General features: G+C 44.3%; 2 long non-coding RNA genes across 2 annotated transcripts; one reads left to right on the forward strand and one right to left on the reverse strand.

Moving 5' to 3' along the window:
* Positions 1-7,062, forward strand: LOC308479222. The gene is made up of 2 exons (XR_013987559.1): positions 1-213; positions 543-7,062. It is a non-coding gene; the product is annotated as an uncharacterized lncRNA (long non-coding RNA).
* LOC308479221 lies at positions 3,230-14,438 on the reverse strand. Its single transcript, XR_013987558.1, has 2 exons — positions 11,670-14,438; positions 3,230-10,386 (listed from the first exon to the last, which is right to left on the reverse strand). It is a non-coding gene; the product is annotated as an uncharacterized lncRNA (long non-coding RNA).
* Between the last annotated feature and the right edge of the window lie 2,133 nt (positions 14,439-16,571).

Raw genomic sequence — 16,571 nt, forward strand, 5'->3', positions numbered from 1 at the left:
AGATGGGTGATAAATAATAAATTATTATTATTATTATTATTATTATTTGCATAGTTCATCATAACATATGAATTTTATATATTTATTTGGATTATATATATATATATATCTACACATAAATATATTTCAAGTGTTTCAAAACATATTCAGTATGAAAATAAAAATAATGGCTAAATGCTATAGCCCAGCTACTGTAATTTACAGTACAGTACTGTAATTTACAGCTAGTGTAAATACTAAATTTATTGGGTATTATGTTACTCCTTTCCCTTTCTCTAGTTGCAGGACCCCTTCCCAAAACAGGCACTCAAATCCAGTAAGATCCCCATCCAGATGCAAAAGGCATGTTAAACAGAAAGAAAGTGAGGACTAAAACGAAGTCAAGTTCTGTTGCAGAAAAAAAAAATGTCTTTTTTTTTAAACAACAACAGCAACCACATTTTGGTACATTATTAGGCCAAGAAGTGAATTGTAAAATTTGGAGAAGTGCGAAATCCAAAGCATAATTACATTTCAATCCATGTCTGGGAGGTGTGAATGAGATCAGTTCACTTGAAATGCAGACTAAACCAAATTCTTCTCCATCCCTACCTTGGTGTAAGCACCACTGAACATAGTGGGAATTCTCAGAAAAAATGCACAGGCTTGCACTTGTAGTGGGAATTTCTCCCCACATCACTGTAGCTCTCCTCACCCCCTCCAATCAAACAGGCTTGTTGTAGCTCAGGAAACCTCCCAGACCTGGCTGTTCTGTGTTGTGGGCCTTGCTGCACTGGGGCAGTTGCCATGGCAAACAGTTCTGTGTTACCTGACCAGAGCACCTGCTGTCTTTTGCCATTAGCAGTAGCTACTCTCCGCAGAGTCTCAGCTTGCGGAAACTTCTCAGCACTTCTTAGACTCCCAGATCCTAGAGTACAAAAAAAATAGGAAGACATTTAGTGAGGTGGCAATCCATCCTAGGTCCTGTTGGAACCGAAGGGAATTCGTCATATCAGATGGAAAGCTCCTTGTGTCCTGGTTTGATTTTGCCTCTTCTTCGGCATGCAAAATCTCCCTGCTACTCTTTCCCCACTCTCTGCTTTACCCTCTTAAGGCAGGAGTAACCAATGTGCTGTCGTCCAGGTGTAGCTGCAGTCCAACCCCCTCCAGCTCCACTCAGCGTGGCATGGCCAATGGTCCAGGAAAATGGGAGTTGTAGTCCAGCAACACTTTAAGGGCATGCCTCCAGATGGCTATGCCTGCTATCGTTCTTCTGATTCAATTCACCGGAAGCCTCTTGCAGCCTCCTTGAATAAATTCCACTCTGTATTATTTGTTTAGTCCCTGTAGAATTTCTCTTGAGTTGCTTCATGCAGACTCTGGGCCTCTGGGGAGCTTAGGTGCTTTGGAAACCAATCCCTTTGCCTGACAATATTTTTTAATAGATGCATCTCTGAACCCCCTAAGCAAAAATTAGCTGAACTCTACACGGCCCTTTGAAAGTGAGGAAATGGAGAGATTGTTAAGTCTGTTTCAGTGTGAGTCAGCAACAGAAGCAAGCGATGAAGCCTGGCTTCCCAACCCAACCCTTTCTTCTCTTGCCTTTATCCCTTTAGCTTAATATAGCTGGAAAGGGTTAGGGTATCGTCTTTTTTTAAAAAAGAAAACCCTACATTGAGGCACACCAATAAATGTTAGTGTCTATTTTGTATGGGAATGAAAAATGTCAAGGCTTATTCATTATGGAACAGCAGGTTGGGTTGTCAGGAAAATGCCAGGCATGTGAAAAGGGAGCAGAACACCAGACTGTCTAAAATCCACATTCTCTCTGGTTCCTGAAACAAAGAGCTGCTTTACGGGGTTTACTGATTATTTGGTTTGCCTGTGCCATTGCATATGCATGCCAGTAGTTCATCGCTTTTTACACTTTGGCAAGACAATGGCCCTCTTTCTGTTCTCTGTTCTGATTGGGCTTCACTCTGGTTTGTTTTAGTTTGGTCTGCTTTTTAAAGCAGGAATATCCTGATTTGCACTTCCTAGATGCAGATTTGGGTGCAGCCATCCTTTTGCACTTCTCTGAATTTTTTGATTTTTACACTCAAAATGTAAAAATACGTAAAATGCATATTTTAGGTTAGAATGTGTATGAAAATTTGTGCACTGTGAGAAAAGACATTTAAAAATAATGTTGATTTTTCTGCTGTTGTTTTTTTAAAAAAGCCACTGATTGCTGCAAAAGCATAATGGAACAGACTTATGAATGAACACATGCAAAGCTGATCTATCCATCTCTAGTGCCAGTGGGTGGCAGTGTTTTGCTATGTCCAGTGTCAAGGTTGCTTCACACATTTGAGGCTCCCTTGTTTTCTCTGTACAGTTTTGCATGCAGGTACACGGCCAAAGGATGTGAATTAAGCAGTACGCAGTAGCCCGTTTGCAGGATAAGTGCAGCACTTCCCCAGGCCCCACCCTGCAATTATGGGAATTGTTCAGAGCCTCTTCATGTACTGCTGGTTTACACTAATATTTCCCCACACAATGGTGTGATCCTGTAATGAAAACATGCGGAGACCTTGAATATGTGTCATGACCCAAAAGCATCTAAAATAACAGGGAAGAAGGAATGGTGGTAACCGGTAAGGCACAGTGTGCTTCTTTTTACCTAATGACAGCCTGACACACTCTTTGGAGATCATGACAGACTGCTAGCTCTGTGTTGCTTTTTCCTTAATCCTAAACACATTGCTAAGGAAATAAGCCCCATCAATTCCAATGATACTTCTTTCCACCATCAGAATGCTGGTTGTAAAGGTGTAATGAATGCCTGTTGCAGGACTTGGATTACACAAATTGCAAGGGGTTCAGAGGAGACCCAGCCCATTACCTTTTGTGATGGTTGCTGTTTATAGAAGGTTAGGGGGTGGGTGGGTGTGGTTTGACTAAAATTGAGGAGCATGTCAATATAATTGATTTGATCAAGGCTCAGCAGAGACTTGTCCCGGCACCATCTTCATCAGTCGGAAGCAGAGAATAAATGAGCTTTGAATCTGAGCAATGAAATGGAACATTGTCCCCAACACAATGCCTATCTTGTGATGGGATTTTGACGCCTTATGTTTTGGGTTGAAGAGGAGGCTTTGGCCTTCCACTTACTGTATGGTGGTGGCAACTTTGGAGTTGTGACAAAGGAAGGATGTAGCTGAAAGAATTGCAATCTAGAAGTTTCCTTCTTTTGTGTTTCTTCTTTGTGTGTGTGTCTTTCTCTGGCCCCTCGTTGGCATCCATCTGTCTTGAGAGGCAATGAAAGAGCGCACCATTGCTGGTAAAGTCAAACTGTTGGAGGGTTACAGCACCTGCTGTGGCTGTACAGATATGAGAGAGACTTGTTTTATTGCAGCTAGGGCAGATGAAGGCATCCAATTTCGCTGTTGCAGATGCGCCATGGCGTTTCCTTGTTTCCTACCTTACAAATATGGTTAATTGAGCTCAGGAGGTGGCTACTGTAGCCTAGTGGGGAACTATGGAAATCAGCTTTAGAAGGTCTGCTGATGAGCTGTTACATAATTAGCCCCCATAGGAAGTCCATTACTAGTTCCATTGTTCTCTTTCCCAGCCTATACTCTTTCTTCCTCTTCTTCCAATGTTATCTCCTTTAGAATGGAGGTTGCTAGGGACTTGCAAACCTCTTCATCTATATGTATTTCTGTCGCTGTGCATTCTCAGCTTATGCACATTGGCACATTATTTTCCAAGTTCCATAGGACAGACTAGAACCAATGTAAACCAGTGCACCTCCACTGGAGTGAGTAGTTCAGATGCTCAGGTGAAGCAGATCTGTGCCATGTTGCTATGGATCTTGGCCACCATTTGAGTGGGCCATGCCTCTGGTTCTGAGGTGGGTCCATTGCATTTCCTTCTCTTATCCTGTGGCGTAATGCCAGCAGCAATGGGAAGAAAAAGAAACACTATAGTATATGTGTGTATATATATAGAATAACCTATAGTTTCTATTTCTATTGTATATTTATTCTGTAAATGTTGGTGTAAATTCTGTTAAATGACAAAGCATATTCCAAAGTGATCCGTGAACTATTTTCATTCTCAGTGCTGTACAGATCTATTTTACTGTATATTTGATATATTTATAATTTTTTAGTGTACGACTGGTGACCACACCCTGCTGAGCTGCCCACTTGGGGGTGGGGTGGGTGGGGAGAGCACAGAAGGGCACTGCCTTCATTATTTCTGTGGAAATATAACAGTATTACATTGTGGCATTTTGCTAGGCGTTAGAATTGGGAAGTGGTGGGATTAAATGTTAGATGCCTTGAGCAGTTGCTCCATTGAGTCTCCTTGTGTTAGGGCTTGTAACTGCTGTTGTGTGTGTGTGTGTGTGTGTGTGTGTTTTATTAGGGATAGCTCTATCTATAACGCAGTCACTTTCAAAGCCATTCCATAGCTTTATGTTATGATGGATGTTCTCAGTAGATGACCATGCCTTGAGGGTGTCTGAAATTTATGGCTCATTCCTGTCAGGGATAAAACAGGCACACTACATGTTTTTGTGACCATGTCCAGGCTATATTTCATAATTACAAGAATGAGCCAGAAATTATGATCACTGTTGAACTGAAGTACAGAAATGGGTGGTGTTAGATGGGGCACTTCTGAAGTCAAATTTGACCTTCCTCTTTAGTGTGGGGAGGGCCAAGTGGCCTTTATTTAGATATACACACCTGTTGTTTGCATGACCCAACTTTGCAAAAATAGTAGCCATCATATGATGACAGATCAGTTGAGAATATTCTCAGAAGAAAAGAATAATCCTGATCTGCCATTGAGCTGGCCCCTTTAGTTGATACCTGATCCAACCACTTAGGATATCTAGTTTCTTATAGCACACACTACAACTTCCAGAAAGCACAAAAGCCCAGATGGGAAAAAGCAATATTCCAGTGGCCCCTCCATTCAATGCCCCTATCTGGAATGTATCCCATAGTTCTAGTATATTCACTCTTAAGTACTCAGGAGCTATTGAGTGAATCCACTTTTTAGGGGTCCTTTTCTTTTATACATTCATTCTATGTATCCTGATCCTTCAGGCACAATCAGGTCATACCAGGTTTCTGCCTTTTGGTGTAGCCACATAAATACTGAAGTTGCTGAAATGTTTACCCTATGGAGGAATGCCAGTCATACCCAGCACACTAGTTTTATATGTTTAACTTGGCTAGCAGCCTCCAGACAATAGCACAGAGGAAATTTACATTCCAATCCAGAAAATGAAGTCTCTATGTAGTATCAAGTTCCACATGCAGGTCTAATTCTTTGGATCAAGATCTGTGGGCATAAACTGGCTGCATCCAAATGCGAGTGCCATCAGTTTGTGCTGCGTTGCTTTTGGTTTGACACAGATCCAGGTGTGCATCCCCACCTGCAATGCAAATCAGTCAGATCAGAGCTGGATGGACTTCAGACACCCTTGTTGCTTGACAGTATATGCCTTTTTATCTTGTCATGAGAAGGGCTTGAAGCCAAAGCCTTCCGATTTTAACCACGGCGCCTCTGTTGCTTTAGAGTGGAACTGGTGAGCTTTTAGGAGTGCAGGGAATGTAGTTGCCAATGAAATCTGAAAGCATAGATCCATAGATATGGCTGGTTTATCATGTGGGGAAGTAAAACAATGAATTGACTGTAGATGGAGTAAATAGTCTTATATTAACAGTCCAATCCTATGCAGAGTTAAATGTGCTTCGTTTTGCATAGGTTCAGCCTGCACATTGACCACATGGTGGGTTCATCCTGTAGCAATGACAAATTGAGTAGACTTGGCCACATCAGAAAAGATCCCAAGGTTCTTAGTCATTGGGTTTCATCCATTGGAGCTTGGCTGAGCTCATCAGTGTTTTCTACCTTAAATTACCTACACCTGGCATTCCAGGAGTTGAGGGAAATGCTAATCATTTACCCAATAAGGCCGCTCTGGATTAACTTTACTCTTACCAGCTGATAGTTTTCACGTAGCCTCAAAACTGCTTAATAAACCTTGGCAACCCCATCCTCCATCACCTTTAGATCAAACTGCCTGTAACATAATGAGCTGCAGTTTTAATCAAATATTTAGATAAAATAAAATAAGATAGCTGCTAAAGCAACAGGGAATCAGGTTCCTGACCCTGCACTCTTAACCAATTCTCCCCCCTTCCCCTGATCTCTTACAGGGACAAGCTTTTTCTAAATGATCAAATATTACTCGATCTTCTTGCTAGAGCCATGTCTTTTAGATTTTTAAAGTAGCAGTGGGTCCAACAGATAGCCATGAGGGATGTCAGCACAAGACAGGAACTCTGAATCCTTCACTCTGCTGGGAAAGGATTCTTCCCTCCAGCTGTGGAGCATCCCCTTCACCACTGCACAGTGGCATCACATTGGTGTACTTGACATAGCAGGTCCATGCAGAACCACTCAGAGATCTGTTCCAAAAGAAGCCCCCCCCCCCCCAATGAGATGTTGTCTTGTTCTGTGCTATTAATACCTTGGCAGAATGGCGGAGGTTTCCCAGAATCCACTGTGGAGGTTGTTTGGCAACCAAAGGCCCGATTCAGCAGTGGAATACAAATATCCATTGACTTCATAGCAAGCCCCAAGAGGTAGATGCAAGTAGTATTGTTAGCCTGAAGACAACTCGGGTGTCCTGGGGGAAAGAGGCAGGGAGAGGGTGCACTTGAGCCTAGCATCCAGTGCCTGACAGGCTGGCCTCCATAGCTGGGCCCTAAATCCCTAACTGGGATGCCTCTAACTGCAGTGAGGAAAGCAGAACTCGGAGCAGGTGTGGTGGCGCTAGCGAGTTTTCTAAACTTTCATGCAATGAAAAACATGGAAAGTACATGTCTCTGATGAAACTTTGCTGTAGAAATAAAAACAGCAGCACAGATTGTAGTGATTTGTCTCATATACAGTGTAGCCAGTGTAAGCACCATATGCACCCTGTGTCAGCGGGAGAATTCTGTTGTATGGGAGAAATACTGTAACAACTCCACAGCAGCCTGCAATTAAAAGAGTTTCTTCTTTATTACCATGCAATGTCTCCTGGGTCTCCTTTTTTTGCTTGTACATAATGCCAGGTCATTGGGGAGCACTTGTCGTTAAGCTCTTGAGGAAAGAATGGTATGGCCCAGTGCACAACGCTTAACTCACAAAGAAATCCTTTATTCCGATCACACCAGGACTGGAGAGATGGTGCTGCTACATCAACAGAATAGCTGTTGTATCCAGTGCATGCTAGACACACACAACCAGAAAATGTAAAAAAACTGACATCAAAGTGGCAGGCATTCAACACACATGCACACCGCGGTGTCCCTGGAAACTCCACCAGGGTCCAGAAATTGTGGATTATGCTTGTAATTTTTGTTTGTTTGTTTTATTTATTTATTGAATTTATATGCCGCCCTATACTCGGGGGTCTCAGGGCGGTTCACAGACTAAAATCAAGATATAAAACCACAAAATACATAATAAAAATAAAAACAACAACCCAATAGCCCCCCCAACACATTTTAAAAGGGCATAGGATGTAACTCAGATCAACCAAAGGCCTGGTTAAAAAGGAATGTTTTTGCCTGGTGCCTCGAGGTGTTTAATGAAGATGGCAGGCGAACTTCCCTGGGGAGGGCATTCCACAGATGGGGAGCCACTGCAGAGAAGGCCCGTTCCCATGTTGCCACCCTCTGGACCTCTTGAGGACGAGGCACATGAAGGAGGGCCTCAGAGGATGATCTCAGGGTCCAGGTAGGTTCATATGGAAAGAAGCGGTCCTTGAGGTATTACAGTTCTGAGCCATTTAAGGCTTTGTAGGTCAAAACCAGCACTTTGAATTGGGCCCGGAAACTAATTGGTAGCCAGTGCAATCGGACCAGTATTGGTGTAATATGCTCAAATTGTATTATTAATTTTGTATCCCTCCCTTCGCCCCACAGGAGCCCAGGGTGGCAAGCATCAAGAGGTAAAAACTGTACAATTTAAAATAAAACACATTTAAAACACTTTAAAACATTTTTTAAAAAAACAAAACAGAAAGCACTTTAAAAACAACTTTAAAAAACAAAAAGCACTTAAAAACATTTAGAACTTCTAAAAACATTAAAAACCAATACGCTCGGTCATTAATGTTATAGTTGCCATGGCCAGTATCTCTTACCCATCCTGGGTAAGCAGGTATGTTTTTAGATTTCTCCTGCAAGTCAATAATGAGGGAGACAGGCAGACCTCTCCAGGGTGGGCATTCCACAAATGGGTCACCACCAACAAGAAGGATCTGTACACACCAACTGGAAAGGAGCTGCTGGACTCACATGCTGCCCAAACTTAGAGGGAGCCAAGGAAATTATGACAATGGGGACATGTGCCCAGCACACAGCCTACATTGCAGCTTAGCACTGACAGTTCTTCTGTCCCAGCAGCATATCCAGGTAAGAGCCCATTTCTGCCTGTCCTAGATGTTCCTACAGGTAAAGGGCATCCTTGCTCTGGCAAAGACAACTGCTTGAAGAGGATGTATCAAGTGGTGTCAAATGCTAATTGATAAAAAGCCACTGTTCAATGCCCAATGTTGGGAAGTAGGGTTGCCACTGATTCCAGAATGTAAAATTTCCTAACTGCCCCACTGCTCCAGGGAAACACGCCTAGGCTCCAGGTGCGCAGGCTGATTTCTGCATGCACGTCCATCACTTACAGTGTCAAGACACAGGAAAATATTTTCCTGCCAAGTTGTTTCTAATGTGGAACATATTGTGGTCATGTTATTAGGTTTAAAATGCCGAGAACGGGGATTTATTTAATTTCTGATTGATTCTACAGAAATCGTCCCTGGGATTGGTGAAAGAAGTGACGCCACTGTGGTGTTGGTATAAGCACAAGATGTCTCCCTGCTCCATGGGAACTGGCCAAAGCTCCTCTAATCTTGTTGATTTCCTCCCTTTCCAATACGTTGGCATTTTTGTTACTTTGGCACAAAAAGCATAGACTCCCTACATTGTGTACCAGAAGAGAGCTAAATGTTTTTTTTACTGTGACAATCTGATGCGGTTTCTGAAGGATTTCAGGATAATATTAACCCATTACTTTAGGAACAGATAGCCTTAGCCTCAACAGCTGTTAACCAGTATAGCTCAATTGACTTTCACAATTCCAAAATTCAGCATCTTTGAGGGTGGGTCATGGTGAGAACTGTTTACTACTATTCACTGTCTCCTTACTGGCAAACAGAACATGCCAAGTGGGGAAAGGGAAGGTACTTGCTTCCAGGCCCAGGGCTGTCTCTTTAAGGACTTCACTTCTCAGCCAGCTGAGTGGGTATGGAACTGGACCTAAAAGGATATAGAAGGCATAAATCAGAGCTAGGACTCCATCAAGCACAGTGATCTGTCCATGGTCCTGCAAAGCTTTGTGCTTCTATTCCTGGGCAAAAGGTGAGCCCTAAACCTGGCATAGGCAAACTCTGGCCCTCCAGATGTTTGGGACTACAATTCCCATCATCCCTAGCTAACAGGACCAGTGGTCAGGGGTGATGGGAATTGTAGTCCCAAACATCTGGAGGGCCGGAGTTTGTCTTTGCCTGCCCTAAACCATTGCTCTCTCAATTCATCACTCCATCTGCAGGTGATGAATTGGGAGGGGGGAGGGTTGGCCTTTTTTTTTTTCATTTGAAGGGGGTTGCAATTTGGGTCCTAAAATACCTCCCAAATAGTTTTCTTGGGGGGGCTTGAAATTTTAGTGGGGGCAGTTCTTATCCTTCCTGCTCTTTTCTTTCCAGTTCCTTCCTGCTTTTCTTTAACTTTGTCTAAAATTGCCTCCGTGTTGGCTGCTGCCATAGCACATGGGTGGTCGTCAGAACATTGCTGCTACACTATCAAAGCTATTAAAATCTTACAGAAAAGAAGAAAACAGTTCAAAAGAGGCAGGAGGAACATCCCACTACAATTGTAAGCTCCTCCCCATAATCATTAACTCCCTCCGTTTTAGTCTAGCTTAAGAGTTTTGGTCACAATGACACCCCAAATTTGGATGAACCCCTCAACCTCACCCCACACATATACATGCAAAACCAATCCTACTCTGGACCTGTATTGGTTCTTGCTATCACCCTGACGTTGGGGTGGATCCCTCATCCCACCCTCCACTTCCGTGACTGTCCATAATCTCTGCTGCCTTGGTACAGGGTAATTATCAAGGCATTATCCTTGCTTTATGTTGATAGCGGAGTACAATGCCTTGGCAACCCAAAAAAAGCAGAGCAGCACCACTAATAATTAGTCAGAAATGAGAGATAATTTGCTAAAGACTTACTTTGGAATCTTCCCAATTACACCGGCTCCCTTTTAATGTTTCATGCTTTTGTTGCTGCTTCTAGAGATTAGCCAATTAGTTAACCATGGTATTTGGGGTAGAAAATCTATGCCTAATCCTTTCATCATACCAAAGATTTCTGCCTTAAATATAACAGTGTTACAGGCTGGCACTTTCTTTAGTTTTGGGGCTGAGCTCTGCACCCTTAACAGCAGACAGCATTGGCTGATGGAGCATCATTCCAAATGTGCAAACAGTGAGCATAACTGCAGTTCTAAATGCAGAGACTGTGCCTGGCTGGGTTGCTAGTCCTTGCTCTGCTAATTTAATTCCTTCCATTTACCAGGCTCCTTTGGCTCAGGCAGAACTAAGTGGAACCTTTTCCCCATAATACAGTTCTGAGCTGCTCTTTATGACTTAATTACAATCTTTTTTAAAAAGAAAAAAAAAACCCTACTTTCTTTTGGTGATGGAAATAAGCCCAAAGTATGAGGCAATCTGGGCTAGGGAATTGCACTTAGGTAGGCAGGTACTCAGCAGGGAGAAGCAAAAAGGGCTCTCTGGGAAATCCAAATATAATCTTATAGATGATAAACCCCACCTCCCATCATCTTTGACCATTGGCCATGCTTGCTGGGGCTGATGGGAGCTGGAGTCCCACAACATCTGGAGGACCACAGGTCCTCTACCCCCGGTCAACTTTATACCTGACTGAGCATTAATTAATGCATAGATGTCACAGAAATAAGCCCATTTGCTTTAAATCAACAAGGTGATAGACCTCAGTCGATAACATTGCTAGAGTTACTACAATTTTCAGAAACACACACAAAATATACTCTCAAAATATACAGTTTTTTGGGTGCAATATAATGTTGAATACTTCCAACAGCAAGCTACTAGCCACAGTTGCTCTGCTCTGCTTCCACAACTGGAGGAAGTATACTTCTGAATACCAGTTGCTGAAAACTGCAAGAGGGGAGAGAGCTCTTATGCTCAGATCCTGCTTGTGGGTTGGCCATTGTGAGAACATGATGCTGGACTGGATGAGCCATTGGCCTGCTCCAGCAGGCTCCTCTTATGTTCTTGTGTTTTACTCTAGATAATTTACCCCATCTCTGAAACTCATCATCTCTAAAAGATGAAACTTCAAATTTCCAGCAAGGCTTCCTAGAGAAGTCTGAGCTGGGTGGGAGGGAAAGGCTCAGTTTTATACATGAAGCAGAATTTCCACTATGCACCATAAGGAGCAAGTAGGCAGAGAGAAGTTTTTCTCCCTCTCTCATAATACTATTGAAGCTGAATGTTGAAAAGATTCAGGATAGAGAAAAGAAAGTACTTACTCATGCAGCGCACAGTTAAACAATGGCATTTGCTCCCACAAGGAGGAGCGGTGGCCACCAGCGTAGATGTCTTTAACACAGAATCTGAGAAATTAATGGAGGATAAGACTAGCAGTGGCTACTAGCCATGACGGTTATGTTCTGCCTCCACTGTCAGATGCAGTATGCATTAGAATACCAATTGCCGGGGATGGTAAGTAGGGGGAGTGCTGTTCCATTTGTGCCCTGCTTGCAGGTTTCCTAAAGGCATCTGGTTGGTCACTGGAACAACAGAATGCTAGACTAGATGGGACTCTGGCCTGACCCAGCAGAACTGAGGTTCTTATGAGGGCTGTGTGTGCTCAGCATCCTGCCCAGGCAGCTGGGTGGATACTGTGCCATGTGGTCTCTCCTTCCTTCCCTTTTTGTGTGCTGCCCTCCAAACCTATGCTGGGGAGGAGAATAAGGGGATTTGAACCCATTCCTGTATCCCTGCCTGCAGACTGGCAGTTGAGGGTCATTGCTGCCTGCAGAGGCGGAGCTAGGTACTCTGGCACCAGGAGCGACGTGCACCCGGGGGTGGGGCAAGCGTCCCAGGGGGGCGGGGTGAGCATCCTGGGGGTGTGGGGCGTGTGCCTGCCCGCTGTGAGCCTCCCGGGAGGTGCACAGCCCGCCATGAGCACAGCAATGTCACCCCCCCCTCAGGGATGGCCCCTGGGGCAGGCCACACCTGCCTTGATCTGCCTCTGGTTGCCTGAGCTGCTGGGACGGGTGAATTGGGGATGCTCTGGCATCATTGTGGATGTTGTGATGTACCCCATCATTGTGAGTTTATTGGTCCTCTCTTTGTGTGGGTTGTATGCAGGCATCATCACTAGCAAAGTTCCTAATTGGTGGGTTTTGGCAGTATTTGCGGGGATGGGGGCACCTGTTGTTTTCACACCATTTTTGGATGGTGTGTGTGTGTGTTTTGCATGTTTTCTCCAGCTGAGCCCAGCAGCTGTTCTGCCAATGTAGCAGCAGTGCGTCTCTCCCACCCAGCATAATTGGTGTATAGAATTTTTCTGTTTAAGTGATTTTTCTTTTCTCTATGTCTGCAGCTTGCACATAATTATAAATCTTACATCAACTCAAGTGCCCATTAGATTTAAATAGAGGAAACGCTTTTCTAGTCCACATTAACAACACACACAGTGGTACACAAATAATATAAGAGAAGACACACTCTTATTCTTGCCAGCAGGGGAACAGTGAATGGTAATAACAGCTACAGTTGGATCAGAGTCTAGGCACATTGGCCTAGGGAGCTTCCAGACTGTTGCTATTTTTGAGTGGGAGTCAAACACGTACTGGCAAACTCAGGTTGCATGATCACAGCTAACTGGGGGTTGGTTTGCACAACAAACCCACTTCTCTTCCCCAAAGATTGGACTACATGCAGATAATGAAGTGACAGGGAAATATACTGGAAAGTGTATTTAACCTCCCTGAAAACAAATCAGAACAAATGCTCGTTAGATAGCCAGCCACTGTCTAACCTTCCTGTGAACAAATCAGAATGAATGCTCAACAAACATGTCACCTTAGAGACAAATTTTGCTGAGTCCGATGGGGCTTCCCTGAGTAATTTTGCATAATAGGGTTATGCTGCACAAGGCCTTTTCAGCATCAAAGTTTTGCTTTGCTATGTAGATAATACATGCCCACTTAAAGACTATATTGTGGGTGGGCAGATCAGGATCTACTGATAGATTTCTGGGTGGTTTGCAGTAGATTGGCAAGAGGTTCTGACTTTCAAGTGTTTAACTACAGCCAGAACAAAACTATTCATTCCACCTAATTTTAGCTGCTGAATCAGGTGGGGTGTGGAGTGGGGTTGTGTGAAAGCCAGAGAGCTCAGTTCTTTTCTGGTTCTGGAAATGAATCCCTAGGTTCAGAATGTGCTCAGAGGCACCCTATTCTTTTAATGCTAACTGTCTGTCTTTTGCACCTGACTCTAGATGTCAGATCTTGGGGTTCTATTGGAAGAACAAAGTAGATCTCACAAGCCTGAAGTCTGCCCACCCTTTCCCTATATCCAACTCCCAGGCTTGAAAACAACAGAGACTGGTGAATTGGCCAAGGGCGCGCTGCATACAAGATTGATACTGCCTCCAAACTGTCATTATTGTGGGGGAGGGATTCAAGTGCACATTGCTACTTTACGTTTGCACAGCTGAAGTGCATTAAAGGGGTTTCATAGTGCAACAAATCTTTAAAAACAAATTGGTTATTACTATTATTTTGCAGTTTGGGAAATGCATTGAAAAGCATGGGATGAATGAATGACTAACTAACAGGAAGACGTGGGAACACCCTGCAAGCAAATCAGGGTGGATGCTCATTGTCCTATAACTGCCCCACAAACAAATCAGAACAAACTCGCAAGAAAGACCAGAAAGAATCGAACGTCCCCATGATTTTTGTACAAGCATATGACTGACTGTTCAATAAACAGCTTATCCATTCTGGAACAAGATGGAGACAGAATAAAATTGCAGAGCTTTGAAAAATTGAAAAATAAAGTGCGAGATTGGCTCCATTATTACCAAATAATGGAGGCATACAATTTGGACAAAAAAGTTGGTTTCCAGGTAGAAAAATCAAAATTGGAAACAGAACTGCTAGATCCAAAAATTAAGAATTTGTCAAGAATGTATAACTTGCTGTTGAAATGGAACACTCAGGATGAAATGGTGAAATCAGCTATGATTAAATGGGCACAAGATGTTGGACATAACATAATGATGGCTGACTGGGAACAGTTATGGACTACAGGTATGAAGTTTATGGCATGTAATGCCTTAAGAGAGAATATTATGAAAATGATATACAGGTGGTACATGACCCCAGTCAAGCTTGCAAAAATTTACCATTTGCCCGATAATAAATGCTGGAAATGTAATGAGACTGAAGGTACATTCTTTCACCTTTGGTGGACATGCCCAAGGATTAAGACATTCTGGGAGATGATCTATAACGAAATGAAAAAGATACTCAAACTTACTTTCCTGAAGAAACCAGAGGCCTTTCTCCTGGGCATGGTCGGCCAATTGGTGCCAAAGAAGGATAGAACTTTTTTTATGTATGCAACAACAGCAGCAAGAATACTCATCGCGAAGTATTGGAAGGCACAAGATCTACCCACCTGGGAAGAATGGCAGATGAAGTTAATGGACTACATGGAATTGGCGGAAATGACTGGCAGAATCCGAGACCAGGGAGAAGAATCGGTGGAAGAAGACTGGAAAAAGTTTAAAGACTATTTACAGAAATATTGTAAAATTAATGTCAGGAAAATGTTGGAATGAAGTTATATGGCTTTAGTAGAAATGTTATAAGGAATTAAGTATAAATAGATTAATTGAATATTAAAGGAAAAAATAAGGTTAGAATGTGTTAAGATAATTATAGGATAGAAAACAAAGGAAGATGGAAAGGAATTGCTGAAACAATTAATAGAAGTGGAATACAAAAAGGGAGTGAATGAGGGAAATAAGTGAATGAAAGATAAAATATTGAAACTGTTTGATGTGTTTTAAACTGTTTTTGTTTTGTTTGTTAGTTTAATGTGTTAGTGTTATGTACTGTTTTTGTATTGTATTGTATTGTATTGTTTATTTTGTTGTTGTTGTTGTTGCTGTAGTGTTTAAATTGTTGGAAAAGTAATAAATATATTTTTTTTTTAAAATAAACAGCTTATCCAGAGGGACCCCGTATCACAGATACAGAGGAAGCAGCCTTATAACCGAGTCAGACTATTGATCCATCTAGTACAGCCTTGTCTACACGGCTTGGTTAACGGATCCCTAGGATTTCGGAGTGAAGACTTTCCCAACTCCCCACCTAGATGGACCAGGGATTGAAACTGGGACCTCTAGGCACTTAGACTTTGCTTTCACGTGCCATCCTGGGAGCTGTGGGTGGAAAGCTGGGATGCCCCATTCTCAGAACCTCCAGTTGGGGGGCGGCAAAGCAGGATGTTCGCCACGTTGAAGGTGCTTCCTCTGAGACGCCGAAAGGTGCCGTTGTGTGACCCACAAGCTGTGGATGATTATTTTTTTTGGGGGGGGGGAGGACGACCCTCCTTTCCCCTCTTTCTCACGACCGCAACTTCCTCCTCTGAATCTGAAAGCCGGAAAATTTACACTGGTGGGGTTTTGGGATGGCTTCGCTCTCATGCCAGCTCCTTTACACTCGGACCCCAAAGAGGACTCTCCGTAACAGCTCGCCCCTCCCTTCCGAGGGCAGCTTGTTCCCCGTCTCGAGTTGCCCCCCTCCGGAGGAGGAGGAAGCCGCGCCGAAGAGCTCAGGCAGCCCCGCCCCGTCCACACCCCCTCCGGCGCCGGAGCTGCGACAGCGCGCCGGCACCGACGGCGTTAATCTCTCCCCGCGCAGCTCCTGGGAGGCGAGGGAGACGAGCCCAGCCGAGCCGGGCTGGGAATTGAAGCGCCCAGTATCCGGGCAACAGGCGGCGGGAAGCCACTGGCTGCGGAGCCGCCGGAGCCGTCCTGCTGGCGCTGCCCTCCGCAGAGCGCCCCCTCTGGACAAAGGGGCGAAATGCTCCCGCCTCCGTCGGCTGCCTCAAGCCGAAGGCCAGGAGGAGGCTGTGCGCTCCGGCTCTTCCGTGGAGCCTCGACGCCGCGGGGCATCGCGCAACAGAGCGCCTGGCGCGGGGAGCACAACTCGGGCGGCAGCTGTCCATGGCCCCTCTCCGCCCGCCCCCAACTTCTGGGCGGCCCCCCAGTTGCCCCTGGTGACCAGCCCCCCCTCTCCCTGCAGGCTGCCCCTCCCAGCCCTGTCGGAGGGGAGGGGTGGCAAGAAAGAGGCCAAGTCGCCCAGGCGGTGCGCGGTGCTTCCTCCCTCCCTCCTCCCTCCCTCCCT

The sequence above is a fragment of the Podarcis pityusensis genome (genome assembly GCF_964106645.2).
Source record: "Podarcis pityusensis genome assembly, chromosome: 6".
NCBI classification, from domain to species: Eukaryota; Metazoa; Chordata; class Lepidosauria; order Squamata; family Lacertidae; genus Podarcis; species Podarcis pityusensis.